Here is a 13,065-nt window from a genome sequence, read left to right on the forward strand (position 1 = left end):
CCAAGTAATAGCAGTCAGGTTCTTAATCAAGAGGTTGTTGGACTATGAGAGATAACGAAGAAAGATCAAGGAAAACTCAGTCAAAGAAATGGTAGAGTGGGGAGAAGGAACTTCAAGCACCAAAGATGACCAAGAAAGGGAAATTTTGGGAAAAGAAGTGAAGGCAGCCATCCACATGGCATAAGTATATATGACTTGGATTGTCGAGAAGATGAGCCTGAGGCTCCAAATTCAGTAGAATTTTTATCTTCAGTGCCTGATAAACCATCACCTGATTTTGAAGACAAACCATTAATTTGGGAACTGAGGAGGATCCAAGGCTAATACAACTCAGTGGCCTGCTAGAAACCGAAGATAAGGCAAAGATAACTGATCTTTTGCACCAATTCAAAGAATGTTTTGCATAGCATTACATAGAAATGCCTGAATTAGACTCCAGTTTAATGGAGCATAGAATGCCTATTAAAGAAAGGTACATACCTGTAAAGCAAGCACCAAAGAAAATGTCGAAAAAGATAAAAGAAAAAGTCAAAAAGTAAATTGAGAGGCTAGTAAAGGCAGGCTTTATTGGGCTTGCAAAATATGTAGAGTGGCTGCCAACATTGGACCTATACTGAAAGTTGTAACTAATGCCATTTGATGTTGTGTCGATTATAGAAATATTGACGAAGTAACTCTCAACTATGAAAACCTTATGCCTATGGCTGACCTATCCATCGATGCAGTTGCAAAATACAAAGTTTTATTTTTATGGATGGACATACTGGATATAATCAGATAAAAATGGCTAAAGAAGACATACATAAGACATCATTCAGATGTCTAGGATATATAGAAGCTTATGATTATGTTGTCATGCCCTTTGTGCTGAAAAATGCTGGTGCTATTTACCAAAAGGTGATCGATGCTATCTTTCATGATTTAATCGGGCATAGCATAGAGGTATACATTGATGACATCATGGTGAAGTCTAGAACTGAGATTAGCACTTGGAAGACCTCAGACAAGCCTTAATGAGAATGAGAACCCACAAGTTAAAGATGAATCCTAGAAAGTGTGCCTTTGGGGTTAGATCGGGCAACTTTTTAGGGTTTCTGGTCCATCAAAGAGGTGTGGAAGTAGACAAAAACAAGGCTAGGGCTATAATGGAATCACCTGCCCCCACTAACAAAGTGCAATTGTAGTGGCTGCTAGGGAAGATTAACTTTTTGAAGAGATTCATTGCTAACCTTGCGGGCAAGATCCAACCGTTAACTTCTTTTGTTAAGATTGAAGAATCAAGACAAATTTGAGTGGGGCCATCAACACCAAAATGCCTTTAGTAAAGCGAAAACTTGTTTAGCCTCTACTCCAATGCTCATGCCTCCCTAGAGGGGGAAACCTTTGAAGATCTACATCTCAGCATCCGAGAAAATCAATAGGAAGGTTATTGGCTCAGAATAATGAAAGGGGAAAAGAGCAGGCAATATACTACCTCAGTAGGATCCTTACCGAGGTACAAACAAGATATACCCCCATTGAAAAGTTATGCTTACCCTTGTACTTCACTGCCAGCAAATTAAGGCACTACATACTGCCTTGCTATATCCATATAATTGCTAAAATTGATGTGATCAAGTACATGCTGTCTAAGCCAATGCTGACTAGAAGAATTGGGAAATGGATCCTAGTACTATTAGAACTCAATTTTTAGTATGTATCTTAAAGGGTAGTAAAAGGACAAGCAATTGTAGACTTCCTAGCTGAGCATTAAAAATCTAATGATGAACTTGTCAACATCCCTAGAACTCTAGAAGTAGCTAGTCTCTGGATCCCACCTAATAAGGCTCATTCAGGCAAGGAAGAATGGATCCAGCAAGAAGTAAAAAGAATAACCAGCCTATGGATCACTCCCTGGAGGTTATATTTCGATGGATCTTGCACACAACATGTTGCAGAAGCTGGAATTGTCATTATTGATCCTAAAGGAATCCAACATTGCTACTTATTCCTCCTCGATCATAAGGATACTACCAACAATAGGGTAGAGTATAAAGCACTAATTATTGGCTTAAAGTTTCTGATAGAGTTGGGGGTAGCTGAAATAGAAGTATATGGTGATTTTGAGTTGGTCATTAATCAATTAAATGAGAGTACAAGTGTAGACATATCACAATGGCAGGTATTACCTGGCAACTACTCAATTATTAGATTATTGGGGTAATGAAGTAACAATTAGCCATATCCTTAGAGAAGCAAATTTGATTGCCAATGAAATGGCACAAAAGGCTTTTGAAGCACAAGTCAGAGAGAGATGGCATGAGATGAAAGTAGAGATACAAATGAGGAATCTCCCTTCTATCTTTGAGAGGGAATTTATCCTGGATGTAATGACTAAAGAGCCTGAGATAGAGCATTGGAGAACATCTATCATCCTGTACTTGGAAGATCTTTATTTTCTCACCAGTAAGAAGATCAGACGACGGGTGACTAAGTTTGTTAAGTGGGATAAAACTTTGTTCAAAAATACTCCAGATGGGCTTTTTTTGAAATGCTTGTGTCTGGAAGAATCAATGAGGGTGATGTCTAAGGTGCATGAAGGAATTTATGGAGCACACCAAGCAGGGACAAAGATGAGATGGTTATTGAAAAGATATGACTACTTCTGGCCCGACATGGAGAAAAATTGTAAAGCTTATGCTAGAGGATATGAAGAAAGTCAAAGGCATGGACCGCTCTAGCACACACCATCAGTGCCCTTGAATCCAATAGTAAAGCCATGACCTTTCAGAGGGTGGGCTATGTACTTTATCGGGTAAATAACCCAACTTCCAACAAAAGGCACACCTTCATAATTGTGGCAACTAATTACTTTACTAAGTGGGTTGAGGCTTTAGCTGCGAGGACCATTAATTCAACTGTTGTGAAGAGGTTCATTGAGATCAAAATCCTACATAGATATAGGGTTCCTGAAATGATTGTTACACACAGAGGGCTATCATTTATCTCTAAAGAAGTAGAAGAGTTTACAGCTAAGTTCAAGATAAAAATGATCTAGTATGGCCCTTATTATCCCCAATCGAATGGTCAAGCATAAGCTAACAACAAGATATTGGTGGACATCATTAAAAGGATGGTGGCAGACAACCCAGAAAGGTGGCATGAGAAGTTGGGAGATACTCTTTGGGCTTATAGAACCTCAAAAGAGCAGGAACTGGGACTACTCTTTATACGTTGACGTTTGGGCAAGATGCAGTAATCCCTATGAAGATCAATGTGAGTTTCATAAGGCTTTAGAACCAATTTGCCCTACATAGTGATGAATTCATTCAAGCTATGTGTTAAGGGATTGAGGATTTGGATGTTGCCCGAATTGAAGCTCTAAACAAGATCCAAGAAGGGAAGAAAGTTGTTCTACAACAAGAGAGTAAGGTTGAAAACTTTCAAAGAATAAGAATTGGTATGGAAAGCAATTCTGCCCTTGGGAGCTCAAGTTAGAGGTTTTGGGAAATGGAGTCCCACTTGGGAAAGCCCTTTTACAATTACCAAAGTATTAGACAAAATGGGGTATTACTTGGCGGATTTAGAGGGAGGCTTACAGAAACATCCAATCAATGCTAAGTTTCTAAAGAAATACCACCCAACTCTTTGGGATATTAGAGACTGTTATATTAGTGAAGTTTAATAATTAGATAAGAAGTGAGGGCCCTGTTTGTGCGTTTGAAGCAACTGTTTCTATTAGAGAAGAGTAATTAAGAAAGTAAATTAGTGAAGCAATAAGGTTTCTTTTTATTCAATAATTGGGAGAAGTACAACCTAACAGGTTTACATCTTTAGCTAAGGCAACTATCCTTGAATGATAAGTCTGCATGATGGTGAAAATACAACCTGGATTTTCTAAGGTTATATTGCCATTGGCTAACTGAGCTTCAAACTCCTTCACTTCGTGGTTGACTTTCTTCACCTCCTTAATTTTTTTGTATAGCTTGCTTGAGAGGGTCATTTGCTCAGCCTTCAAAATAGAGTTATTCTTCCAGCTTCTGAATCTCAGTAGCTCCAACCATTTTGGATCCTCCATGGTCGAGCCCTCTTTCACCAACTGCTGCAGAGTAGTGGAGGTCTTAATATGCTTTTCCTTATAGTACCTTACTTTGTTTGCTTGCTTTTCAGCTTTAAAATGCTAATCCCTTAAATCCTTCAGATTTTCAAAGAATGAGATGAAAGACTTATGCTGCATTTTAGTCATCTATTGAGCTTGGTATAGATCAGTGAGAGCTATTTCAACATCTTGAAGTGCTTTGAGGCTAAAGGAGGCAGAAAAGTCCATCTGCATCCATTCTTTGAAGATCCTGCATTGATCTCAGTTTTCCCAAACTCTTTAACTAATTAGGGCAAAGAGGTTATAGCCGGAAAACAAGCCAGAGGAAGAGGCATCACACCAGCACCACTAGAGGTAGCATCAGTGGTGGCAGCATTAATGGAGATGGAAGAATGGGACTCAGCAGCAACACCCTTTTTAGGCTGAAAGACTGGGATCCCTAAGACTCCAGAAGCTCGTGAAGGCTAAGGAATGACTACCCTACTCGCAGAAGGCTGAGATAACCTGCCCGAGCCCTCACCAGAGACCTGTTAAAACGTAAAAAAAGGCAAGTTAATAGGGTGGTCTGGACCAGAAAAAGGAAACGATAAGATTGCAAGCATGTTTATACCTAAGAGGAGCCTTATACTTTGGGAGAAAGATATGTTGCTACAACTTCCTTGGAGGGAGTTGGTTAGCTTGTTTGAGCAGGGGAATGAAGAACCTTAGGATTAGTCGCCTTTAACAACTAGTATCTCAGGGACTATAGGTTCCTTAGCGACTGGTGTTGGGTGAGTGGCAGTCTCTGGCAAGGGGAAAGACTCGCAAAGATGAAGTACAGAGCATAAATTCAAAATGAAAGAACATTAAGAAAAGCTAAAAAAGGGTTAAGGAAAGAAAACTTACAGAGGCATTGTCATCATTTACGAAGTAGAGCATCTTTCCAGTTGTTTGAATTAGGAGGTGGAAATCACTACCATTGCTAGAGGAATAGAAGAGGAAGGAGAAGCAAATGCTTGCCTGACCTAAGGTGGTGGGGTGCTTTCCCTTACCTAGAAAATAATATAAGTAAAGTTAACATCTAAACCTCAGAAATACAAAGTTGACAAATTTTGGGAAGAAGAATTTTACCTCTGAAGGCTTAGCCAGAGGAGAAGAAAGATGCACAGGTCGAGCTGGAGGTGAAGAAGGCTTGGTTTTAGAAGTTTTTTTCTACTTTGGAAGCATATTTTAGAAAGTAACAAAAAGTAGCTGAATACAAGATGAGTGAATTTCAGAATTAAGTAAATACTCAAAGTTTAAGAAAGCTACCTTCAACTCCTCTAAAATCTTGGCAATGACCTCTTTGTCACTTTGCTGCCCTTCCACATCCGCTTGCATCTTTTGAGGGGAAGGATCAAGCTTCTTGCTAATCATGTCTTAATTACAAGAAAAGACAAAATTAGCTCAAAACTTAAGGAGATGAAACTAAATAAAGAAGAATCAAGTTTGAATCATTTACTGGCAGACTTCTGTTTTTTCCTGCACTATTCAATTAGGAGGGCAAAAAGAGATCTGGAGGCTTGAGAGGTTTGAGACCTAGTTTTCTTCTTGGTTGGAGTGGATTTTAGAGCAGGGATATAGAGTCTAGCTTAGGGCCTCCCCTTAGGCTCAGAGTCCAAAAATTCTACAACAACAGTTCTTGCCCGATGATGAACACTGGTCTCTACTTCGGGCTTAGCTTCTGTTTCTGATTCGCTGAACATCGTAGAGATGTCAGGAATATGGCTAAAGCCCGCTTTTTGCCAAGCTGCCTCTACAGCCGCCTTCTGGAGAACCAAAGCATTAGTAGTCTCTTCTTCTAGCCTGACATCCACTTCATCAGGGTTGCCTTGGGCAGCAAAATGAAGAAAATAGTCAACAATCATAAACTATGAAAATATAAAGTGAAGAAAGGGGCAGCAATGTGGATTACCTATCAGCAAAAGTTAGGTTTTTTTTTTGTTGATTGCCTCCTTCTAGCTTTCAAATTCTTCATTCTTGGGAAAGGACTTAAGGAAGATCTGCTTGAATATCCTACCATGGGCTTCTCTAAGATCTCCATCATACCTCCTAGACCACTTGGCCTCCCACCAAGTGGTGAACAAAGGCGAACACTCAAAGTTGAAGGTCGCGGGCTTGAGAGATATCTTGCTCATCACCTCCAAGCTACGCTTACTTACTCGAAATGTTGCCTCTGAATGAAAGTGGAGGCGATATGAAGTTCCATACTAGATTGAATCAAAGAAGGGGACTGGGATCGCCTATCTAAACCCTAGTTACCTTCCACAAAAGTTAGGGTAGTAGACTTCCAGCCCTCGTTCGTAGTTCGCTCGGTCGCTCCGAACTCCCCAGGCCAAGTCATTTTGCTAGATGTAACTAATGAATTTCTCCTTCTAGAAGCTGCTGACAACATCCTTAAAAGAATCCTAGAAGAGGTTATCCAAGAACCAAATGTACCTTTTTAGCATTGAGGCACCTCACTCCAAATCGGCCTGAGTCTTACAGATTATGAAGAAGTAAAGGCAGGCTAAAGTAGAGTGATAGGTGGTGGGCTTCTCTACTAGAATTCGGGCAGGAGCTATTCCCTTGAGGAATTCAAGTTGGCAACCCGAAACTCTAGGAAGTACCATTGAAGCTAGAGCTGACCATCCAGGTAGCTCCATTTACATCAGTCTCGAAAGGTTGGTCACTTGTCATCTCGTAGAGAAGATGGTAGAGATGTGCCAGAATAAAGAGATTGGTGGCGACTTCATCAAAGGAATGCATTGCTTCCACCAAATGGATCAATTCTAGCTTCACTCATTTAGATTTGTTGGGGAACACATGCTTATTTAACCAATAGAGGAGAAAATACATATGTTCCTGAGCTGGGTCAGCAGTGGGAGAAGGCGGGCTGAACATCTTTTCGGCAATTGGAATGAAGCCCGTGAAGGAGGTCCCATAACGTTTAAAGGGAGTAGGATTGTAATCCAAGCTAGTGATGGACTGAGAGGCCTCTAAGCCTTCAACAGCAAGGTAAGAGCGGGATAACTAGCCATGTGTAATGTCTACACACCTGCCTAATGGCCTCAGACCAAAAACTTGAGCCATATCCAGAATGGTGAGAGTTATAAGACCCACTATGAAATCGAAAGTGTTGGTCATTGTGTTCCAGAAGAAAAAAGATGTTAAGAGAAGCTCGTGCTTAATGGGGATAGTGGTCTTAGACATCATGATAAGCTCATATATGCCATTTTCCATCCATTTTTGCTTCAAGATAGGCTCTAGTTCATCCACCCACTTGGACCAGGATTCATCCTTCATTAATAAGAAACCCCTCTTGAAGTTGGACTATTTTGAAGCAGAAATTCCAGCCTCAGTAGTGTAAGGATTATGAGTGAACCAGTTGGTAATGGGCATGTTGTTTTCCACCGCAATAGGAACTCGGGTAGTACAGGCAGCCTCAATGAGTGTATTTCTTCTTCCTTGAAGAAAATGGACAGATTGAGGCCAGCCCAAGGGTGATGAAGGCCATTGAGCCAATGGCGTAGAGTGATAATTCCATCTCCAAACTCGCATGCAGGGCGTGATTTAGGAGCCATTGTTGAATTTGAGAGAAAATAGTGAAAAAGTGGCTGGCAATCAAGGCAAGAAATAGCTGAAAATTTGAAAGATTTGGGAGCTCAGAGAGTCAAGTTTGCTGAAGAAGGTGGTTGAGAAAAGTGAAATGAAAGTTATTTAACAGGCATGTAATTAACCTTGGAAATAGTGGGTTAGTGCAAAGGTTTGTTTGAAACAGCTAATTAAGTGGCGCTAATACCCAGTTTAGGCATACAATTAATTTTAATCATTATCAATGTTTTGATTAGTAGACTTGACAATGATTAAAGGGGGCACTGTTTGAATGGATATTTAATGCTGGTCTTAGTGAGAATGGATGCCCAAGAATACAAAAAGCAAAACGGTGAATAGGTCTCAGAAAAGTCGACAACGCAGGAGGAATTAAAACCCAATTTTGCCAAGGAATAGGCAACAAGCTTATGTGAGAAGTGACACTCAGAATGGCAGTTCACCCTTAGAAAAAAAGTACTTTCAAGGGCATGGATAGGTAAATAAGTGGTGACTCACCATGCTCCAGAGGCCATCCCCAAAAGGCAAGGTTTAGACAGTCAGGCTAAAAAGTCTAGAAAAGCAGGAAGGGAAACTAGAGACAATGACACTCAACCAATCAATCAAAAGACATCCAACTTTGTTCTCAGACAAGCTAGAAACCATAAAGCTTCATTTTGTCCGGACTTTGCTCTTTTAGTCATAGATTCACCATAGAAAGCCATCTTTTGTCAAGTTTTAGAAGCTTTGCTACCTTTTCCTAGTATTGTAGTATCAAATCCCTTTAGTAAATCTGTTTTACATTTCATTCTCCAAACATTACAACCCTTGTAAAACACAAAGAGAAGTGGTCATAAGAAGCTAAACCTTGCCTGACAAGGTTATAATCTTTCCCGAGTCTCTTTTGTTTGTGCTTACATAGAGTAGATTTGTTGTTTAATGTATCTTCCATTGTGTTTTAAATCATTTTCAACTGCTTCTTGTTCCAAGTTTCATCTATGATTAATCTGGCTAGGCTAATTAACCTTGCATTTTTGGTATTAACTGTAATCAAAGAAATGGTTGGAAAAGCCCTGAACTCCCTTTATTTGGACATACAATATTATGAGTAAAAATCATTGTTTACAAGGCAAGAAAAAGAACATTATACAGACTTAACCCATCTATAATAATCTAATAAGATCAAAAGTCTAAGTAACTTGCGGTGCAAGTAATCAACTCATTTAATAAAGAACAATCTGTTATACAAAGATAATTGTGGCACGCTTAGATCCATATTAGTTTTGATTGTGAGCCTCAAGGCCTAACAAAGGCCCTACAAAGGCACCATTCAAACTAATAGCAAACTCATATTGCAGCATAACAAGCAGCAAACCTTGCCCAAGAAGCAAGACCCTATGGAGTTGTGCAAGGGACAAATGTAGCCCGAACAAGAGTGCTTGGGTTTTCTTTTGAACAGAAAAAGATTGGTTGCTTCTTCTTCCTTCTCTGATGCCTCACAATTTCTGTAGCATTTCCATCTCTCTCCTTTGTTGCTTTCTTGGTGCATCTCCCTAGTTTTATGCCATCTCCCCTCTTTTGTTTGCTTTGGAACAATGCCTTTTTATAGGCAAACAGTGAACATAGCAGTTGAAGTAGTGGGTGAATGCTACTTTCCTGGGGTGTGGAGAGGTTAAGAGAAAACCATGACTTCAGTTGAGAACGTGAAAGTTTGGAAAGTTCTAGACACATATGGCCTCTATATTTGGTTGCCATGGAGATGACAAACTCCATCAGATTTGTCACACATTGAGGTCCACGTGTGTGTGGGTTGTAAAGAGTGTTTTTTTTTTCTCTTTTTTTTTTCTTATTAATATATTTTTCTTTGTGAAAATATATTGTTCAACAGCCACCATGTGCACCATCTTTAGTCTCCTATTTCTTATGGTATCCTTTTGTCAACTTGATCTTGAAAGAAAATGAAAATTTTCTTCAAGGGCCGTAGAGGCTTGATCTTGAAAGAAAATGAAAATTTTCTTCAAGGGCCATAGAGGCTTGATCTTGAAAGAAATGGAATTTTTTCTTCAAGGGCCAAGGAGGCTTGATCTTGAAAGAAATTAAATTTTTTCTTAAAGGGCCATTGAGGCTTGATCTTGAAGGAAATTTTGGAAATGGATAAATTGGCACATACTTATTGTGCGTATTGATTTTCCATAATTTTTTGACAAAATACATTTGGTGTATTTTGAGACTTGGATTTTTTCTTGTGGTTGTGGAAGGAAAAAAAAAATGCTTTTCCTTCCTTAGGAATTCTCCTTCAATTTTGGTAATGAGGGTGATTTCCTTCAAAATGTTGGAAAGCTTTGGTGAGATTTTCAAGGTTTTGGAAAGATTTAATGCTTGTCCTTGGGTAAGTAGGATTTTCTTTCCCTTTCTTCTTTTTTTTTTTTTGGCCAAGAGGGTGTTTTCCTTCTTGGTTTGGGAAACTTGAAGACTTGTCCTTGCCTTGGAGGGATTCCCTTTTGTATTTTGGCAAGGAAAAGTACTTTCCTTTGATGTTTTGCACATTTTAAAGCCTTTTCCTTTTTCTTTTTTTTTTGTTTCCATTTCTTTTCTTTGCTGATTTTTGGTGCAAAAACAGCATGCTTTTTTTTTCTTGTGGCGGAAATTACCTTGCCACTTTTGCTTGGAATTTGCTTCCTTATTTTGGTTGGAATGTACTTCCTTCTTTTTATTTTCCTTTTGCTATTTGGTATGTATTTCCCTTAGAGCATTAGGAAGCAATTGACCCTTATTTACAAGACAATTGGGTGTGTGTTTTTGTCATAAACCACCATTGCCTTGCTTTGCCATTGTGCTTGCCGTGGGTGCTGCTGCCGTGGGCTGCTTGCGTAGAGGTTGTTGTAGTGCATTGCTTTTTACCATGTAGTGTTGTGCAAAAGATTGCAGTGGGGTTTCGATGTGTAGTGCTTTTTGGTCACAGTTTTCCCTCTACATTGTTGTGCAGTGTAAGAAACTACTTGCTTAATCGCTGCGGGGTTGCGTAGTGCGATTGCGTAACATTTTGTTTTTCTTTGCTATTGTAGCGTGCTTCAAAGGACCATCTTGTAGCTGCCCTCTTTGCTGTGCTGCTCAAGCTTTGTGGCTGATTTCTTTTTGTCGTTGTGACTTTGTCATCGTCATCCTTCAACGCTCACGAGGTTTGTTTCGCAGTCTTTTGCTTTAGCAAGGCAATTTTTTTTGCTCCTTCTTACCATCCTACCTTTTATGCTTATGTTGCCTTGTTTATTTTGTTGCAGCCATAGTATTTTTCAAGTGCTTTAAGAGTAATACCATCACTATTCTTGCGAAGGAAGGCGATTCGAAAGGTAGGGGAACGACGTTGAAGCTTTGTGTGCCATTGACTGACCCTAAGGCACTTGTTCTTCCTGCAAAAGATAACTAGATGCATATCAAGTCGTCGTTTTCTAAAGTATCTTGGGATGTGACAGATTTTGGTCAACCAAATATGAAGAAAAATACGTGTATATTGAGGATTCTTATCTTGAATCCTTCGCACCATGTTTGTGACAATTCACCGGCTTCATTTAAGCTTCTTGGTGATCGCATCCATAGCGGAGCTATGACTTGGAATAGCACCTTGTCGACTACTGGAGAAGCCGTCTTTGCTGAGTTTTATTGGGAGTGGCTTGAAGATGTCTTGAGCTGATCCAAAAATGTGCTTACCAACGTGGGAGTTTAGTTATGATCGACATCCTTCCGTCCTTCATGCATTATTTGAGCATTGGTGTTGAGCAACCAACACATTTCACAAGTCACTTTGGGATATCCACAAGATAGGAGGCTTACTGATCCAGGGTAAGTTTTATGACGAGGTTGTTCCTAGCGTGGTGAAATTTTCTCATCGCAATAGCCAAGGATTGCCTGCGAGGTGTCGCTATTTATTTTGGGTGTATCGTAAGCTTTCCTATGGGGCCCAAGATAAGTCAGGTGTGAAGATTTCTTCATCGAACCAATTTTGGTATTAGGATGCCATAAAGTACAAGAAGCCTTCGAAGAAAAATGGCCGCAATAAGTCCACTAAGCCAAAGGGAGACTCAGACCCGTCAGGTGCCATTGGTTCAGCTAAATGCTATACTTCTGTCGAGTTGAAAGCGTTTGAGGATCTTGGCATAGCGTCAGAGCATGTGGAAGAATCTTGCCTAACCGTTTTCTTAAATTGTTGGCTTTGTAAGTTTGTTTTCCCTAAAGGCGATGTCAACTTTATCCGCCCCGGAGTCTTCAACGTAGCTAGCAAGATGGCTGCAGGTGAATCTTTTAGGCTTGCTATTCTGGTTTTAGTCAATATTTTTGATGGGTTGATTTCGCTTCGAACTCGGTAAGCACTGAAGATTGTGCTGCAGTATTTCCCTGCCACTATGTGTATAGTTGGTTAGGTGAGTATTTTGACACTTATTTTTCTTTGTCAACTTTAGACAAGTCGAGGTCTTCTTCAACAACTTCAATCAAGCTAGGGCCTTTGATGACAAAGTACTCTGGTGTGCTTTCTGCAAAGAGCCTTAATGAGGTATGACATTGTCAATTTTAAAAGATGAGGTATAAAGTGTCGTGACACCAATAGTTGAGGTAGTTTTTTGTCATTTACCTTTTTGTTTTGTTTTGTTTTGTTTTGCCGTATATAGTTTATGCTCTTGCAGGCCAAGAGTGTTGGGTGTCGCCTTTTAAGCTTGTGCGATGATAGGATTAAAAGCACACCACAAAGCAGCACACAAATGTCCTATTGATTTTCCTTATTAACACTAAGATTTTTCAATTGTAGCATATGAAAATAAGGGTCTTTCCCGCAAAAGATTGTTTTATCTAACTACTTAAAATGTCACAAAAACTGGTTGCTGTCCCTGCTGACCAGCCACAGAAAAATAATTATTAGACCAACTTACACTTATCTAAATTCTACGAAATTTTATATGAAGACACTAGACACACAGAGCTACACTTCTACAAAGTTTTGGGATTTTTGGAGTTAATTGTCTATTTAAATTAAATTGAACAAAAACAGGACAGAAACAAATTTTAAATAGTTCACAAATTAAGAAAAACGAGTTAAGGGAATTACTATCCACCACCAAATAATCATGCAAACATGTTATGTTTCATTCAAATTCCTTTTATTTCCGGATGAAGATGCTCAAGTTGGCTCAATGTTAGAACTCAACCTATTACTCTTTCTTACGTAGTATGTTAAGAGAATGGCATTTTCAACTTAACTTAGTCCCTAGCATGCAATCTAGAATGGCGTGTTCATAGATTTAACAAGTAGAAATCATTAAGAACGAAAAAAGTTTCAGTCATCACAAGGCATCGTAAGTACTGGCGTTGTCTTACTTATCTTAGAAATTGGTTCACATGTTAATCGCAAT

This window comes from Malus domestica, chromosome 15 (assembly GCF_042453785.1).
Source record: "Malus domestica chromosome 15, GDT2T_hap1".
Classification (NCBI taxonomy): domain Eukaryota; kingdom Viridiplantae; phylum Streptophyta; class Magnoliopsida; order Rosales; family Rosaceae; genus Malus; species Malus domestica.